General features: G+C 38.0%; 1 protein-coding gene and 1 pseudogene across 3 annotated transcripts in view; one reads left to right on the top strand and one right to left on the bottom strand.

Moving 5' to 3' along the window:
- Positions 1 to 18,344, top strand: part of STIM2 (stromal interaction molecule 2) — a 178,786-nt gene that overhangs the window by 23,912 nt on the left and 136,530 nt on the right. The window lies entirely within an intron of this gene.
- LOC116456681 (protein PIMREG-like) lies at positions 1,695 to 2,504 on the bottom strand (annotated as a pseudogene).

Here is an 18,344-nt window from a genome sequence, read left to right as displayed (position 1 = left end):
CTGTTAGTGCCTAAATTTCCTTATCTCTAAAATGGGATGCAAAGAATAAATGAATTACTGTATGTGTGCTTAGAATAGAGCCTGGCAAGGGTAAGTATTCAGGTATTATTGACTTATCGTTATTCTTTTTATCTATTTTTATCTATAGATACAGAGGTAGGATAGTTGTAGAAATGTGCTTTGATTTATTGAGTGTTATTAAGATATTTTATGTTGCATTTAAAAAAGTATGAAGACATAGTTTGAGGCAGTTAGTTGATCTAAATAACCGGACCATGAGTGGTCCGAGATTAGTTAACACGCTGTAGAAATATGAAGCTAAGTATAGACAGTGACATTGAGAAGCAGCATGATATTAAAAAAAAATTAGTTGTATCATAAGCCTGAGTCATTTTGTACCTTTATTATTTTATATGACTTAAAGATTTAAAGCATTTTGCAGTTGAAATGTTAGACTTTAAAATCTTTAATTTCTGAGTTTAAAGGTTTACTATAAAAATTTTAGAACATACTGAAAAGTAAATATAGAAAATACATCTACTTCAACAGCTAAAAATAACAAAGATAACATCAAAATTTTTTTTACAATCTTTTATAGATATGTATGCATATTGATATATTTAATAATAGGCTCATACAGTGATTTTTTTAAATGTGAAATTACTTAATAAATATTTGAATGCCAAGTATATTACAAACATATGATAAGTATTGGGGACACCAAGATGAATGAGGTTGAGATTTTTGTTCTCATGGAGCTTGCATTTCAGTTGGGAAGATAGAAAATACAAATACTATTTTGAGTTGTGAGAAATGCAATTAAGGAACAAAAGAGACATAAAATAGAAAATAATGTGGGGCACTTTTTAATTTAGGTAGGCTAGTTAGAGAAGGCTTCTGAGAAGGTCACATTTAAGGTGGCATCTTGAAGGACAATAAAGAGCCAAGTCTGAAGAATTGGGGAATAGCATTCCACGTGGACAAAGACTTTGAGGCAAGAAAGAATTGGAATTATTTGAAGAGGGAAAGAGTATCATTTTGACCCAGCATCTTGAGGGAGGAGGAATGTTGGATGAGATCTGGCTATAGAAAAGGGAAGGGCTGGATGGTACAGAGCCTCATAGACCTTGTTACCTTGTTTGGGTTTAATTCAGAGGGTAATAGGCCGGGTGTGGTGGCTCACACCTGTAATCCCAACACTTTGGGAGGCCGAGGCGGGCGGATCACCTGAGGTCAGGAGTTGAAGCCCAGTCTGGCCAACATGGTGAAACCCCATCTCTACAAAAATACAACGATTAGTCAGACATGATGGTGGGTGCCTGTAATCCCAGCTACTCGGGAGGCTGAGGCAGGAAACTCACTTGAACCCTGGAGGTGGAGGTTGCAGTGAGCTGAGATCGTACCATTGCACTCCACTCCAGCCTGGGCGACAGAGTGAGACTCCGTCTTTAAAAAAAAAAAAAAAAAAAAAAAGGTCTTTCCATTCTCATCGCTACTGTGTTAGCTCTGAACTAAATCATTTTGGCTAGATGTGGCCAGAGCAGGGGGGCTCTGGGTGCCTTGTTAGGTTCTTGTTAGCAGTGGCCCAGGGTTACTATGACTCCTTTGTCCAGGAAGCTCATGGGGAAGCACAGACATACTTGGGTGTGAAGTTTTGGTGATCAGACAGGGCTTGTTTCCTGCAGGGCACTTCCTCAGTCATGAATGAGAGAGATGCTCATATCACCACTCTCTTCTGCCATAATGGCTTCCTCCAGCTCTTGGAACAGCTTCTGGAGATGCTGAATTTCTGCCCCCACAGGCTCTAGGTCACTGTCAGACTCACTGGGAGGGCAGAGGGGCTCTGTCAAGGGGTGTCAAGGGGTAAGGGCTCTAGAAGGCAGACTCCCGCCTCAACCACCGTAGTGAGTGGGTACGCGAACCCATCCGGGCAGAGAGGCAGTGATGCTCCTTCTCCCAGGGGTCTGCGGCTGAGTGGGCAGGGGCGCCTTCAGACAGCTGGGTGCTCTTCTGGCTCAGGCTGTGAGTCTGGGATCCACTGCTCTTCTGTGCCCCTCTCTTCCTCCTCCTGGCCTTCACCTGAGTCTCCACCAGCCATTTGGTGTCAGGATCCTGGATTCTCTGGGACTTGGCACCTGAGGCACTGTTAGCTGAGCTATCTGCAGCCTGGAGGCTCTGCTGCCCTGGCTCTGGGGTTTCCAAGTGTTGCCAGGAGGGGTCTCCCCAGAGGTTGAGGTTGACGGCTGTCAGGGGCAGCCAGCCTCCTTTGGAACTGTCTGCACAAAGAACCCAGGGCTGTGGCAGGGGTCTCCTGGATGGCTGGCCACAGGCTGCAGCTCCTTGCTGTCCTTGAGCTGCGCTTGGTACTGGAGAGATCTCCGGCGCACAGAGGCCCCTACACCCTGCCACCGAGAAGCCATCTGCCTGCCCAAGAGTCTTGCCTGAGCACTAGGCCCCAGCACCCCCAACGTCCGCCCAATGCCAAGTACTGTGAAGTACTTTTAGGAAGAACTGTGGCACATCTTTATTGGTGACTGGTAACTTCTAGTGGACAAATGTTATAGGATCAGCTTTCAGTTCTTCATTTACATAAACCGAGCAGTTATTATTAATATATTACTCATTTTGCTTAAGTATGAACTCTCCTCTTTTAATGAATAATTTCATACCTTTTCGAGTTTAGGGAAATAAAAGAATGGGATTATTTAAAAGGTTACAATTATATTTGATTTATAGTCTCACAGATTTTAAGAACATTAAAGTGCTGGTTAATATGAAATTGGAAGTAGTAAAATCAATAAGTATTAGGCATAGACTGTGAAGTTACATTGTGCCACTTAGTTGTGGAGGATATTTATTAAACAAATGTTTGAATGTCTGCTTTGTGCTAGAGAGCAGACACTTTTTAGGTGCCAGAGAAGTAGGAGAAAACTAAACTAATGAAGTTGCTGCTGTCATAATTTTACTTTTAATGCTGTGGTTATTTGTTGGGCAAATGTAGTTTTGCTACATGCAGTATGTGATCTTAGAATAAAATTGGGAGCTTCTTCGTATTATAATTGCTGCGCATTCCAGTACTCACTAGTTTGCAGGTTCCTTTAATTGAAGCTGAATGGCATATTGGTTTTATTTATTAATCTTTTGACTCATAGTATCAGTTATACAATTCACAATGATAAATCTCTTTGAGTTTTATACAAAGCATATCCATATTCTTAACTTACTATCAAGTTTAACTTAGTGTAATAGACCTAAAATTAGAACTCAGATCTATTAACTCCTAGTTTTGTGTTATTTTTGCCATATGCTATATAGTATTTTTTATGAGATCTGTTTAAAAATCTTATAGAAATATGCACGTATGCTGGTCCTCTGAATGTAACCAAACATATATGAATAATCTATGATGAGTTGTTTAAATGTGTTTATAAAATTATCTGGTAACTTTTATAGTGTACTAAAAATTTAGTTTTACATTTTGAAGTCTTTAGGTTTGTGTTCAGGCAGGTGGCTGGTAGTCATGATAGATTCATCATAAGCCCTAAATATGTTAATAATTAGGATTATTTTTTCTTTATATTCTAGATTAGTAAAGGAGTAAGAAGCCTGTATGTGTCTTAGGCCTCTAATTTATAATGTAACAACGTGAGAACAGACTGTAGGAATGAAAAGATAATAAGTCTTTGTATTTTGTCAGTCTTCAAGGTTTCTAGATAAATGGGAGCTGTTTTTAGTTAAATACAAATTCCCAAGCAAGACATCATATATTTATAGACAATTCCTTTCTAATTATTATGGTGATGTTCTTGAAAAATCTTATACTAGCAGAATTTCAAATTGAAAAACAGACCTTTGGGAAAAATAGGCTTCGGAGAGTCTGTAGCCCCACAAAAGCCCTTATTAACATTTATATTTGCTAAAAGAAAGTACCATAGTAATCATTTGCATGTTCTGAGTTAGTAATTCAGAAAAGTTAGTTTCCATTTATCATCCTTTTGTTGTTAGGAAGAGTTCAGTATTTCCTTTTGTAGCTTATGAGATGTTTGAAAACCCATTTTTGCTTGTAGTATATAGTATGTACACAAAGGAGCATATTAGTGGCTCAGTGTCCAGTCCATGGAAAAGCTAGATGTCTTGTTTTTGTTACTTGGAATTGTTGATTCACACGTCTTAGGGGTCCACACAGTCTCAGACATGTTGATTGATTTGGATGAATCAAATGGAAAAGGTTTGGGGTAAACTTATTTAAGAAGTCTTTAATTTCTCCGCTACTATGGATGAAACCACTTCAGTAACAGGGTGTTGGTAAAATTAGAATTCTTCCTATAGAGCCTTTATATTAAGACATGAGGATGTTGGACAGTCTCTCCTGGCTCTGTTCCCACCACTTAGGTAGGTCTTTGGATCGTAGCACTTCCCACTTTTGAGTCACAGGAATACATTTTTAAGGCCAAGTGGACTTTACCTAGGTTTCCTTTAACTCAGGGTTGCATTTTAAAAGTCTTAAAACTCGCTGTGCCTTGCTTTACTCTGATCAATCTCTAGATCCCTTCTTTTTCCAGTTACTCTAACATAAAAATTCTCACAATAGTGGAAATGAGAAACCATAAATAAATTTGTGGGTTTTAGAATTTTCACGAAGTGGAATTATCATCTAGAGGATTTACTAAATTTATATATAATAGTTGTTTTTGTAACTCATAACCAAATGCCTTTATTTAATGTACTTGCTGAAAATTGACGGTTTTTTGGCCAAAGCAATATAATCAATGTCTTCACTGGTTTAGTGCCTTTTGGCAGAAAACTATAGTATGTGTTTAATTATTGGATTTAATTATTGGATTTTACTTTACAGTTCAGGTTTTTTCTGTCTCTTACTGTCTTTTTTTCTATTTTAGACCATTTGAGTTTACTTTCATGTGGAGATGGTAAATAGAATGTCATCTTTTTATAGGTGATAGAAAATATTTTTACAATATCTGTTACATATGTACTTTCCAGTAGTTAATTATTTCAAGTTATATTTTTTTGTATTAACCTTTTGCTTTGACTTGCCTGATTTAAGGTAACTATAACTTAACCAATTTTAAGAGGGCTTTCTGACCTCTTTGGATCTTGGTCGTCTTTTGTTAATTTTGGAAAATCTTGGCTATTATCTTTTCAGATAATTCTTTTTTCCTTTGCGTTCTCTATTCTCTCTTTGGGACACCAATTAAGTATATGTTAGACTGATAATGGTGTTCCCTTACGGTTTCTTTATTTTAAAAAACACCTCTCCCCTTTTTTTTCTGTTTCAGTTTGGATGACTTCTGTTGACCTAAGTTCATGAAGAATCCTGTCAAAGGGATTCTCCATCTTTGATAAATTCTTATTTTTATATTTAGCATTGCCATTTGACTCTCATAGTTTTCGTATCCCTGCTAAAATTTCCTATCTGTTCTTATGTTGTCCAGATCCTTTAACATACTAATCTTCTCCTTTACCTCTTTTAACATATTTATGAATCATAGTTATTTTAGCATCTCTGATTAGTTCCAACATCTGGGTAATCTCTGTTTGGTTCTGTTGTTTGCTTTATCTCTTGACGATGGGTTGTTTTTTTTTGTTTGTTTCTTTAAATGTGTCTCATACTTTTTGAATGATAGAAGAACCTGTGTCTAGAAATGAGTATACCTCCTCTGTCACACTGTTAGTATGGTAGGTTGAGTTAGTTTTGTCACTGCTTGGGCTGGCTATGGCTCTGTTGTTACTATCATCACCTTCAGTGCACCACAGACCTAAATTTCTCTGGCGGCGAGTTGCTGTTATTTTATGCTTTGGATGGACTGCATGGTGTTCCTGCTTGCTATGGTTTGAATATTTGTTCTCTCCAAAACTCCTTTTGAAATTTAATTGCCCTTGTAACAGTACTGAGAAATGGCACCTTTAAGAGGTGCTTAGGCCATGAGGGCTCTGCCCTCATAGGTGGGATTAATGTTGTTATAAAATATAGGGCAAGTGTGGCTCCCTTTTGTGTCTCTCTCTTTGCCCATCTGCCATGTAGCGACGCAGCAAGAAGGCTGTCACTAGATGCTGGTATCTTCATCTTGGACTTCCCAGCCTCCAGAACAGTGAGGAAATATAAATAGATTGCTGTTCCTTATGAATTACACTGTCTCAGATATTCTGTTATGACTGCACAAAGGGACTAAGACACTGCTCTGTTGGCAGCTATCAGCAACATCCTGTTCTATAGTGGATTCTTTTATGTGCTAGGTTTGTGATGGGGGTGGAGAAGTTCTTGGTTTTCCTGGTCTACCCTCAGTCTTAGGTAGGGCCCGTAAGCCTGAGTCTTGAGAGTAGAACCTTTTTGGTCGTCCCTTCTCCCCCTAATCTCTCCCCTGCCATGGCAGCCAAATTTTGCCTTGTGACTGAGGTAGTACTTGGGACAGAGAGTTTTCTGTCCTTCCCCTAGCAGTAGTATACTTCTGATTAGTTTTGGTATGGGATCATGGGTCAGGAGGGTCTCTGTGTCCTTGAAGCATAGTAGGCTTTTACTTCTTTTTTTTTTTTTTTTTTGAGACGGAGTCTCGCTCTGTCGCCCAGGCTAGAGTGCAGTGGCGCGATCTCGGCTCACTGCAAGCTCCGCCTCCCGGGTTCACGCCATTCTCCTGCCTCAGCCTCTCCGAGTAGCTGGGACTACAGGCGCCCGCCACCACACCCAGCTAATTTTTTTTGCATTTTTAGTAGAGACGGGGTTTCACCGTGGTCTCGATCTCCTGACCTCGTGATCCGCCCTCCTCGGCCTCCCAAAGTGCTGGGATTACAAGCGTGAGCCACCGCGCCCGGCCTAGTAGGCTTTTACTTCTATCTCTCCCCTAGGAGCAGTGGATCTTTGCCTGGGCCTTGCGGGTGGGAGGGGTAATTACCTCCTTCTCCTAGTCTGTAATTGTCTCTCAGACTCTGACTAATCCTGATTTTTGGTATATCTCTTTTTCCTTTCCTTCCAGGTTTTGTGTTCTGTTCTCTTATTTAGCCACTCACTTGTATTCCCCGTCTGTATTAGTTCATTTTCACACTGCTATAAAGATACTACCTGAGACTGGGTAATTTATAAACAAAAGGGGTTTAATTGACTCACACTTCCACCTGGCTTGGGAGGTCTCAGGAAACTTAACAATCATGGCAGAAGGTGAAGAGGAAGCAAGGCACATCTTACATGGTGGCAGGAGAGAGAGAGAAAGAGCAAGGAAGTGCAACACTTAAAACTATCGGCTCTCATGAGAACTCCCTCACTATCATGAGAATGGCATGGGGGAAACTACCCCTGTGAGCCAGTCACCTCCCATCAGGATCCTCCCTCCACACATGAGGATTACAGTTGGAGGTCAGATTTGGGTGGGGACACAGAGCCAAACCTTATCACCGTCTAACTTTTGACTTTATTTTAATATTGTCTTGCACTTTCTCTCCCCTGTCGTGTGCTCTTTTTGTATTGCATTCAGATTGACTCATCAGCCTGTAAGTAGGCCAGTAAACTTTTCAATTACTTTTGTGACTCAGAAACTTACCTATAATTCTAGTTAATCTACTTGACTGTGTAGTTACTTAATTATGTAATCGACATGACAGCATAGATCTTCCATTTTTGTATAATTTGTACCAAAAATCTCTAATGAGGATTTCATGGTTTCACTTAGTTGATTTCACAATCTAACGGTTGTGAAACTGATAATCTTTTTTTTTACCTGCCTGTGGTGAAGAGTGCATAGTTTTGTAGAAGGATTATGGGATTGAGTCAGGTGACCTGGGATATTATACCATTTCTTTTATCTGCTTGTCTATTCAACTACAAAGCATTTATTGAATACCTTTTTTATTCTGGGTGGTGGGATATTGTTACTATGAATTCTGATAGCTTTACACAGTAATTGTGTTGTGTTTTTCATAGGTTCACGTTTAATTCTCCCAACAACTCTGAGAGCAGTAGGTATTATTTGTAGTAATTATTTGAGGAAACCAAAAGACTATATAAGTGTCATGCCCATTATCTCATAGATAGTAAAGAGAAGCAAGCCTTCCACAAACATTAGTAATATTCCATCTCATGGATACTTCATAATATGTGGAACTATTCCTTGTCATTAGAAACACACTTTAAGTTTCAGCTTTGTAAGTAATGATTCAGCCAGAGTCCTAAGAGGTATACTTTATTGTTCTGGGCCCTCATCGCCCAAATTCTGACCTCCTGCCAGTAAATACTATGGGTTCTAGCCACCACATTATGTCTTGAGTTTCTCTGCTTTTTTCTATTTTCATTGCCATCACTCTGGTCTAGGCTACCATTCCTTCTTACTGGGATTCCTGCAGTACCTTCCTAACTTCTTGTTATCGTTCTTTACCTTCTGCGGTCTAATCTCAGAAGTACACATAAGATAATTTTCTCCCCCCTGCTTTAGTGGCTTATGTAATTATGATAGAATAGAAACCTTTTACGCTGGCCTGCAAATTGCTGCATGATCTGGCCCCTGTCTACCTTTGTAGCTTCATCTGTTTTTACCATTTCCATCTACCCACCTTCCTTTCTGCTGCTGGAGTATGTGAAACTCTTTCTCTGTTTCTGGGCCCTGGCACTTGAGGTTTCCCACATCTTGATTGTTCCTTCTCATCTTTTTGCATGTCTGGATGCAGTATATTTTTGGTTTTGTATTTTTCTCAGGACTTTTTTTGGTGACTTCCTATAGGAGCAGGCTCTGTCTTTGCTGTCCCTGATAAACATACACAGTGTTTTGTTAATTTCCTTTATAATACTTATAACCAGAAATTACATTTTAATATGCTTATTAACTTGTTATCTATACATATCCACAGAAATATACACTGTAAAAGGATTGGGCCCTTGTACTCATGTAGTATCTAGGTAGTACACATTGTCTCATATGTACTCCATAAAGCTTTTTGGATGAATGCCTTGGTTCATACCTTTTGTGCATAAACCTTCATATATACATATATACATATGTATATATGTGTACATATATACATATGTATGTGTACATATATACATATATATGTGCATATGTACATATATACATATACATATATACATATGTGTACATATATACACATATGTATATATATACATATGTATATATATTCACATATGTGTATATATATATATACACATATGTATATATATACACATATGTATATATATTCACATATGTGTATATATATATATACACGCACACATATAATTTTCTTTTTTCTGAGGATAGCCAAATTAGAATTAAGCTAGAGGAAATATCGAATGCATTTTAAACCAGATACAGTAACTTAAATGTTTTAGAAGTGATTTTTTTCAAAGATCTTAGAATTCTTAAAATCGGTACTTTGTTATTTTTATTTTATTCTTCTCTTACATACATAGGTTCTCTTATTTTGAACTTGGAAAATATATACAAGTGTAGACAAGAGAATAAAACAAATTGTACTCTTCAGAAAGAACCATTTTGGTATTGTTCTTTTTTATATGTATATGTAATATTATTTTATGTAGTGGTGCTGTGTTCCAAATGTATGTGTCTCCTCAAAATTTATATGGTGAAACCTAACCCTCAAGGTGATGGTGGTACTAAGAGGTATAGCGTTTGGGAAGTGATTAGGTCATAAGGACAAAACCGTTATGAATGGGATTAGTGCCCTTATAAAAGAGGCCAGAGGGGGCTGAGCGTGGTGGCTTATGCCGGTAATCCCAGCTCTTTGGGAGGCCAAGGCAGGCGGATCATTTGAGGTCAGGAGTTTGAGACCAGCCTGGCCAATATGGTGACACCCCGTCTTTACTAAAAATACAAAAATTAGCCCGGTGTGGTGGTGCATGTCTGTAGTCCCAGCTACTTGGGAGGCTGAGGCAGAATAATGGCTTGAACTCTGGAGGCAGAGGTTGCAGTGAGCCGAGATTGCACTGCTGCACTCTAGCCTGGGCAACACAGTGAGACTCCATCTCAAAAAAAAAAAAAAAAAAAAGCCACTTTTGCCCTTCCCTTCTGCCATGTAAGGATATAGCAACAAGGTGCCACCTGTAAAGCAAGAGACCCCTCACCAGACACTGAATCTGCTGGTGCCTTTATTTTGGACTTCCCAGCCTTTAGAACTGTAAGCAAAAAAATTTCTGTTCTTTCTAAATTACCCAGTATAAAGCATTTTGTTATAGCAACCTGAGTGGACTAAGACAAGTTGCAATCCTTTTAGATGGAATTTTGCATCTTTTAAAAATCCAACGTATCCTGAGCTTTTTCTTAACTATTGAATAGAAGATATAAATTATTTCCTCATTTTTGGGTGGATTCTCATTGTTGGATAGTTTTCAGTTTTTCTTTAAAAAATATTGTTGTAGACATTTATTTGCCTAAATCTTTTCTCCACTTTGGATTTTAAGGGCAGCTTCCTAGAAGCATACTATTAAGTTAAAAGATATGAATATTTTAAGGTTTAAAAAATATCTATCTGTATGTATTTACTGACAGATTGCTTTCTGGAAGGATTGTGTTTTTGAGTGCCCAATAGTGTTTTATTAAAAAAGAATCTTTGGTATTTTCAGTGAAATGTCATGTTTTTATTTCTTTGATTATTTAGAGTATGATTGGTTTCCCTTTTCTGTGTTGTTAAATACACTGTCCCTTGTAATTGGGGGTTGAGATTGCTCTGGCAAAAGATGTGTTAAACTAATGAGAAGATGAAGACTGATTCTTTTCTGACCTCCTCTTATGGTGATTCTTGTAAAAATGTGATATCATGAAAAGGGTTGATCTTTCTATTAATAATAAGTTAATTGTGGTTTCATTTTTTCCAGTTTTGTAAAGTTTCAGTTGTTGTTAATTTTTTTCCCCCAATTGTAATTCTACACTTGATCTTAGCCAAAAGGCCAAGAAGCAATGCCCCCTTATAATTCTGGTTTTATCTAGAAACCTAGTTTCTTAAATTTCTTTCTTTTTTTTTTGAGACAGGGTCTGGCTCTGTCACCCAGTCTGGAGTGCAGTGGTGCCATTGTAGCTCACTGCAACCTCTGCCTCCCAGGCTCAAGTGATCCTCCTGCCTCAGTCTCCCTAGTAGCTGGGGGTGAACTCAGGCATGTGCCACCATACCTAGCTAATTTTTGTATTTTTTGTAGGGACAGGATCTCCCTATATTGCCCAGGTTGGTCTTGAACTCCCAGGCTCAAGCAATCCTTCTGCCTTGACCTCCCAAAGTGCTGGTATTACATGAGCCACTGTACCTGGCCCATTAGTCTCTTTTTATGGCTTGAACTATTATATGTAAATCCAGGTGCTATCTGTGTGTCTTTTCTTTTTTTTTTTTTTTTTATTGAGATTGAGTCTCGCTCTGTCACCCAGGCTGGAGTGCAGTGGTGTGATCTCGGCTCACTGCAACCTCCGCTGCCTGGGTTCAGGTGATTCTCATGCCTCAGCCTCCCGAGTAGCTGGGACTATAGGCATGCGCCACCATACCTGGCTAATTTTTTTTTTTTTTTTTTTTTGTATTTTTAGGAGAGATGGGGTTTCACCATGCTGGCCAGGCTGGTCTCGAACTCTTGACCTCCAGTGATCCACCCACCTTGGCCTCCCAAAGTGCTGGGATTACAGGCGTGAGCCACTGTACCCGGCCTTGTGTGTCTTTTCTACCATGGGGACTGATGATCAGAGAAGCCTGCCTTGAAGCATGAGAAAGAGGGGAAGGTTGGGAGGGAAACAGTGTGTGAAATAAAGGAATAAACTAGGCTTTATAAATAAACTTGCATGTAAATGGTATATTATTTACTAACTCAGAATCTCTTTGCCTCAGTTTCTCCTTGGGTTAAAAATAAAGAGATAATCACTATCTTTCAAGGTCATGGTAAGGATTAAACTGGAAACATATGTATGCACATATATACCTGTCTTATATTGTATATAATTTGGTGTTCAGTGAATTAGGTATTTTTTTCCCTTGGAAAATAGAGGGATTGGCAGTGTCTTGGAATTACTATATTATAGAAACACAGGAATGAGGTATATTAGTATATGCTAGGACATTGCCTGAGGTGCCAAGAGTGTATAATAAGTTACATTATGGTGGGCAAAGCAGTTTAACAGATCCATTCTTTGTAACACAGCTGTAGTAAAAATAGAATTGTGTAATTAAAATAAGATATGAAAAGACTCTTTGAAGGTTAATTTGAAAATGAAAATTTGCTGCTATGTTTATTAATCTCTTTCAAGGAGACTTAATGCTGTATGAAATGTTCCTTTTGTAATTGACAGAAACAAAGCACCATGTACAGTGTTAGAGTGTGTAGCTGTGCTGAGTGAGCCATGTAAATCTGCAAGGTTATGTATTTTGGTATGATGGTGATAGCTTATTTTCATATTATATAGCCATGAAATTGATCCTCAGCACTTATCTTATTCTTTGAAAAGTTACTGTGAACAGTAGTATTATCAGATTGTTACCTGGATTAATACGTCACAAATGAATGAGCCTCTCAGCAAACCAAGGAAGTTATCTCAAATGGGACTGAAATAGTGGGATTAGATACCTGAGTTCCTTATATTTCTCTGGAAAAGAAGGTGCTCACTCTAGAATTCACCCAAATGCAAGTTGGGCTTGAGAGTTACAGGCGATCATCTTTATAACGAACCGGTTCCTGCAAACAGCCCTGAGTCCTTTCAATGTGGGAGACTGTGTGTGCCTGGTGAGGAAGGTGAAAAAAATGAAATAAAATGTGTTCTCCAGTAAAAGAGACTTAGGCCATTTTAGTCAGGGTGAACAACATACCCACTTAATAGGGTTGTTTTGAGCAATAAAGACCAGTACAGGAAAATGTTTAGTACAGTGTTTGCCACATAATAACTCTTAGAAAGCATTAGCTGTTACTGTATTTTAAAATCCTACAGTTTCCTTCTATGATGATGCTCTGCTCGAAATGGTTATTTAATTCTTAAACCTGTTTGTAATAAAGGTTTAGAAAAGAACCAGGATAGAGCTGGAGTGTGACTTATTGCTTCTACTGCAACTACTTTAGGAAATTTAAATATAAAGAAAACTAACAGGAAATTGTCTCGTTGTATAGGCAGGGTAATGTACAAGCTATTTTAAGAAGGGGCTCTTTGCATTTCAGTGTTCATCTGTCAGTTGGCTGTAGTAGAAACACCCTGTTTATTTATCACCATTGGGGGATTAAGTATCCCACATGAGTGAACAGCCATTTATTGAGTACTTACATATATCAGGCAACTGTTCTGAATGCTTTACATGAAATAACTCATTTAGTCCTTACAAGCTTTTGGGGTGGATCCCTATCTTATAGGTGATGTAACACAGACCCAGAGAGGTTAAACATGAGTTCACGGAACTGGCAAGTGGGTGAGACAGAATTCTCATAACAAGATTCACATCCTTAACCAGTACTCTTGCCTCTTGAGTAATTGAACATTGACTCCTTTGAATTATAAAACTTGCTTTATTTCAAACATTTTGGAGGCAAATTATTTCTAAAACGTGTTACTTATTTCTCTACTTTCTTAATCAGAATGCAGTGGGTACAGTTAATGGGTACAATATTAGGGTTAGTACACATGCAAAAACACAGATATTCTTAAGGATTGTTGATTTGTGTTCCGCTGTTCATGTTCAACCTTCTTTTTCATGGTTTTGAATTGCTGTGATATCTAGTTTTCCAAAAGCTTTTTACTTAAATACAGTATAACAGTACAGAAAAGGGCTCAAATCATCAGTATACAGCTCATTTCAACCATTTTTAACAAAGTGAATACTCACATGTTATTAGCACCCAGATCAAGAAACATAATGTTGCCTTTACCCAGAAGTCCTTCATGTCCTCTTGAAACCACTATGTGCCTTTGCCCAAGGTTAACCACCGTCCTTACTTTAATACCATAGATTTGCTTCCCTGTTTTTGAATGTGAATAAATGGAGTCATCAGCATATGATTATATCAGCTTATTTACTGGACAGCTATCATTTTATTTTTTGGTATCTGCTAAGACTGGCAAAAAGGAGTATCAAGGCTTGAATTGTAAATCTTGATGGTATGAAGGATCCTCTTTTGAATAAAGCATGTAGGATTTTAACGTGTGATATTTGTGACATAGTTTTCATTTCTGAGTATTTTTTCAGGTTTATGTTTTGCCTGGGTGAATTCAGAATGTAACTTTCAGATATACAGATTGTTTACCTTGGTTACCAGGCTATGTAGTTTGTAAGAGCAGTAAAACTGAAAATACAGCATTCAGTGCTAGTTGCATTATGAGAATGAAGCCAAATTTAGCACCTCAGGTTATATATGTGTGTGTGTATATATATATGTGTGTGTGTGTGTGTGTATGTATATATATATGTGTGTGTATATATATACGTGTATATATATATGGTATATGTATATGTATATTCATGTAAATATGCAATGTTCATTTATCCTAATTACTGAGACATTCCATTATGGCTTATTGAAATTACATATAAACCTTATTTTAAATCTGATTCTTAGATACTTGATTTTTAAGAAGCTGATCACCATGGGCCAATTCCTCTTATTTGACAAACAAGGAAGTTGTGGCTATGTGAGCTCATAATTTGAGGTTCAGTGGAACAGAGGAGAACTGTGACGGGCAGAACATTTCCTTTCCTTTCATATTCTCTGTAAAACCAAATCAATGAGAAGGATGCAAGGAGAACTAGGACAGTATATGAACTTTTTCCTTCTTAAAGCTTTTTCTGTTTAGGAGCATATTCGTATAACTGAGAAGATTGTTTGAAATTTTAGCTTAAGGCTAATATATTATTTCAATATATACTCATTGAACACTTATAGATGTTGTAGGTATTGGAGCAATGAAGAAAACGAGCTTAATTTCACTGAGGATAAGACAGTTAACAGGTAGACAAATATTTATCAGGAGATGATAAATGCAATGAAGGAAAGTAAAAATAGGTGAGAAGGTAGAGAATGTTAGGGAAAGTATATGTGTGTTTGCTGTTATTTAAGGTGGTCAGGGAAATCTTCATAGTTGACATTTGAGAAGAGGGAAGGGAGGGACAGAGTGATGAGATACCCTTCAGGTGGAGAGAATGGCATGTGCATAGGCCCTGATGGATAGCATTGTTGGATTTTTGGAGAAACTTCCAGGAGACCACAGGGCTGGTGTAGAGTAAGCAATGGAGAGAGTAATAGAATAGATCAGAGAGATTGTCTAGGCCAGAATGGACAGAGTCTTGTAGACATCATCTACAAGATGTGAGGACATTGTCGTTATATGTCATTTACTCTGAGATGGGGAGCTACTGCAGGGTTTTTGAGAAGAGGTGTGACATGATTTATGTTTGGAAATGATCACTTCAGCTTTTTCACTGAAATGACACTCTAGAAGGTCTAGTCTTAGAGCAGGGAGACCAATTAGTAGGCTTTTGTCCAGGGAGAGAAAGTGCTAGAGCTCCCTTGTTAGCTATGGAGGTGGTAATAGGTGGTATAAGTGGAGCTATATGTGGATACTAAATACAGTGAAAGCCTTTCTGTTCTGTTGTCCTGAAAATCAAGTTCATTGTCATATGAACTTTATTGTGAAGTAAAGACATAAAAGCTTATGCCTTTATAGGATATAATTTAAAGAGCTAGGAAATTGGAATAACCCGTAGTGTTCAAATGCTGAATGTTACAAGATACAATAAGCACCAAACCAAATAAACTTTTTTTTTTTTTTTGCCTCTTGCCTTGTCCTTGATCCGTTTAAAACTTAGAATTTATTTGAGCTTTTTTTCTTTACTGTTTTGGTTGATATTGCTTTCATTTTCTACTTGGGTTAAGATGTGGCTTGCTAATAATCTAAGATCATACCATGCTGTTACAGAATTACAGACTTTGATCGAACTCAAAGAAGTGGACAAAGCCTAATGCTCAAACTGTCTGCTAATTACAGGAACTTCTCTGGTGTATCCCTTATAGATTGTCATTCATTAGCTCCTCAAATACTTTGGGTGGTTGGGAACTTATTGCTCCTGAACAACTTTTCCATTAGTAGGCAGTTCTGGTTTGTGAGAAGTTCTTTGTTACATTAAACTAAAATCTTTCAGTACTTTCTTTGGGTTCTAGATGTATCCTTTGAAGCAAAGAGTGGCTATTTTTTCTCTTAATGTTTTAAAAGACCCTGTATTAGGGTTCTTTACAGAAATAAAACCAGAAGAATGAATGTATATGTTCATTATTAAAAATTAATAATATAATTTTATATAGTGCATATCTGTAATTATATTACCAATTATTTAATTGCACTTAAAATACTCAAAGATGTAACTTAAAATAATTAATTGTTTTATACATGTATCTACATATCTACATAGATAGAGATAGGTAAAACATAGAGATTTATTTCAAGGAATTGGCTGAGGTGATTGAAGAGATCCAAATCCAAATCCAAAATCCATAGGACAGGGTGGCAGATTGGAAACCCTTGGGCAAGCGATGATGCTGCAGTCGTGGGGCAGAATATTTCTTTCTCAGAAAAGGCTTTCCTGCTGATTGGATCAGGCCCACCCAGATTTCCAAGAATAATTTCATTTGCTTAAAGTCAACTGATTGTAGATGTTAAGTGTGTTTACAAAATACCATCACAGTAGCACCCAGGTTAGTGTTTGATTGAATAACTGGATACTATAGTTTAGACAGGTTGACACATAAAACTGTCATAGTCCATCCTTGTCAACTTGGCGCCCATACACGTCTTCTTAAATGATACTTAATCTCCAAATGAACGCAATAACAAAGTCATACTTCTGCTTAACATAATATGAATATCCTTCAAACAACTGAAAACATGCCAACCCTTTCCCCAGAAGAGGATGCGGAGTCCCTGGGTAATGTTCATTCTCCCTAATAAGCTGTAACTTAAATATCATGATGTAAAGTTAGCTATTATTAATATATCTTATATCAGATGATAAAGGGATTAAAGAGCAAGAAAACAGATATTTGCTAAATATTTGAATACATTCATTACAAAATAAGGAAGACATAACAATTACAGTTTTCTGTGGCTGGTCACATGGTTGTAGCTGGTTTTTATTTATGATTACCTTCTTCCACTATCCATTCCATTTTTCCCTTTCCCTTAGCAAGCACCTTAGCTGTTTGTGGTTCTTTGCCTGTTGGGGTGATCCAAAACTTCATTCCTGAAGGGTCTGGACATACCCAATTTAAGTAGTCCTTAAATTGGGTTGTTGTAGTTTTCCATTGACTTTAATCACAGACCATGGTAGTAATTACAAGATCTCTCGTATTCCGGAGTTAGTCTTTCATACCTCCATTGTATGGTAGCAGTTGAATTTCTTCTTAGTAACCAGCAACCCTGGTAAGTACAGTAACCCTGGGTTGTCTTTGCCTGTTCATTCTGAGGCATGAGGAGTTCAAAGTGGCCAGGTGGTAGTCTTAATGTCAGTTCAGTGGAATCATTCTATCTCCCAGTGGAAACAGTCCTCTTTTTGGAACTAAGACCTCTAGATCAGCAGAGGATAAGGTTAAGGAATAGGCAACAAAAATTTTGCTAGTGAAACAATAGGGACAATAGTGAGTGGCACCACTCTTATTTCTCTCTCTTGATTCTGGGATCCATGAATCCTGGCCATGGGAGAAATAGTACCATACATTGGATGCTGATTTAGAGCATACATAGCCTCATGGAAAACATTGCACAAGTTTTTGTCACCTTGCTGACAACATAACAGTCTTCAGAAATCCATTCTACCATTCTATTAAGCCAGCTGCTTCAGGATGATGAGGAACATGGTAAGACCAGTGAATTTTATGGGTATGGATCCATTGCTACACTTCATGTGCTGTAAAGTGTGTTCCTTGATCAGAAGCAATGCTGTGTGAAACACCTAGATGGTGGATAAGGCATTCTGTGGGTTTGGCAGAATGACTGCATGCAGGGAGAGAAATCCATATCTAGAGTATCTGTTGTAATAAGAACAAAACAGTGCCCCATTCATGATGGCAGTGATCCAATATAATCAGCCTTTCATGAGATAGTTGGCTGATCATTCTGGGGAATGGTGCTGTATCAGGGACTCATTATTGGTTTCTGTAACTGGCAGATTGGGCCTCATTAGCACCCATAGCCAGATCTGCCTTGGTACATAGAAGTTCATGTTGCTGAGCCACCTTCCTCCTTCCTGTGGCCTCTTTGTTCATGACAGAAGTGGCTAGGGAAAGAAGCTGGCTGGGATCTGCAGAATGAGTTATTCTATCTACTTGATTATTAAAATCCTGCTCTGCTGAGGTCACCTTTTGGTCAGCATTCACATGGGACACAGAT

Source organism: Hylobates moloch, unplaced genomic scaffold (genome assembly GCF_009828535.3).
Source record: "Hylobates moloch isolate HMO894 unplaced genomic scaffold, HMol_V3 SCAFFOLD_17, whole genome shotgun sequence".
Classification (NCBI taxonomy): domain Eukaryota; kingdom Metazoa; phylum Chordata; class Mammalia; order Primates; family Hylobatidae; genus Hylobates; species Hylobates moloch.
Note: the sequence above shows the minus strand (reverse complement) of the source record. Positions and strands in the feature narration are given on the sequence as shown.